This window comes from Arachis ipaensis, chromosome B03 (assembly GCF_000816755.2).
Source record: "Arachis ipaensis cultivar K30076 chromosome B03, Araip1.1, whole genome shotgun sequence".
In the NCBI taxonomy this organism is placed as follows: domain Eukaryota; kingdom Viridiplantae; phylum Streptophyta; class Magnoliopsida; order Fabales; family Fabaceae; genus Arachis; species Arachis ipaensis.
This window is the reverse complement of record NC_029787.2, coordinates 79,962,500-79,963,970: the sequence shown is the minus strand read 5'-3', so window position 1 is coordinate 79,963,970 and position 1,471 is coordinate 79,962,500.

Here is a 1,471-nt window from a genome sequence, read left to right as displayed (position 1 = left end):
GCTTTTGCAGGCGTTTTCTTTAGGTGAATGGATCCACCTACAGAAGTATCCAATGACATCTTAGCTAATTCAGAAAAACCATCATAGAATATATCCAGGATGGTCCATTCTGAAAGCATGTCAGAAGGACACTTTTTGGTCAGTTCCTTGTATCTCTCCCAAGCTTCATAGAGGGATTCACCTTCATTCTGTCTGAAGGTTTGGACATCCACTCTAAGCTTACTAAGCTTTTGAGGAGGAAAGAACTTGGCTAAGAAAGCCTTGACCAGCTTATCCCAAGAGTTCAGGCTATCCTTAGGTTGAGAGTCCAACCATACTCTAGCTCTGTCTCTTACAGCAAAAGGGAAAAGCATGAGCATGTAGACTTCAGGATCTACTCCATTAGTCTTAACAGTATCACATATCTGCAAGAATTCAGTTAAGAACTGAAAAGGATCTTCAGATGGAAGTCCATGAAACTTGCAGTTCTACTGCATCAGAGAAACTAATTGAGGTTTCAGCTCAAAATTGTTTGCTCCAATGACAGGGATGGAGATGCTTCTTCCATGTAAATTGGAATTAGGTGCAGTAAAGTCACCAAACATTCTCCTTGCATTATTATTATTTTCGGCTGCCATCTCCTCTTCCTGTTCGAAAATTTCTGAAAGGTTGTCTCTGGACTGTTGTATTTTAGCTTCTCTTAGTTTCCTTTTCAGAGTCCTTTCAGGTTCTGGAACTGCTTCAACAAGAATATTCTTGTCTTTGCTCCTGCTCATATGAAAAAGAGGGACAGAAAAATAATAATAATAATAGGGATCCTTTTTACCACAGTTAGAGGTCCCTGTGTGAATAGAAGAAAAGAAGAAGAGAAAATCTGAACTCAAAGAGAGAGAGGGGGTTCAGATTTTTGAAAATAATTTTTGAAAAAGAGTTAGTGGTTTTCGAAAATAGTTTTTTGAAAAAGGTTAGTAATTTTTGAAATTTTAAAATCAAAAGTTAAAATAATTAGTTAATTAAAAAGAAATTTTGAAAAAGAGGGAAGATATTTTCAAAATTTAGAGAGAGAGAGTTAGTTAGGTAGTTTTGAAAAAGATAAGAAACAAACAAAAAGTTAGTTAGTTAGTTGAAACAAATTTGAAAATCAATTTTGAAAAGATAAGAAGATAAGAAGTTAGAAAAGATATTTTGAAATCAGATTTTTGAAAAAGATAAGATAAGAAGATATTTTTGAAAAGATATGATTGAAATTAGTTTTGAAAAAGATTTGATTTTTAAAATCACAATTAATGACTTGATTCACAAGAAATCACAAAATATGATTCTAGAACTTAAAGTTTGAATCTTTCTTAACAAGTAAGTAACAAACTTGAAATTTTTTAATCAAAACATTAATTGATGATGTTATTTTCGAAAATTAGGAGATAAAGATAAGAAAAAGATTTTTGAAAAATATTTTTAAAATTTTCGAAAATAACTAAGAAAAATGAAAAAG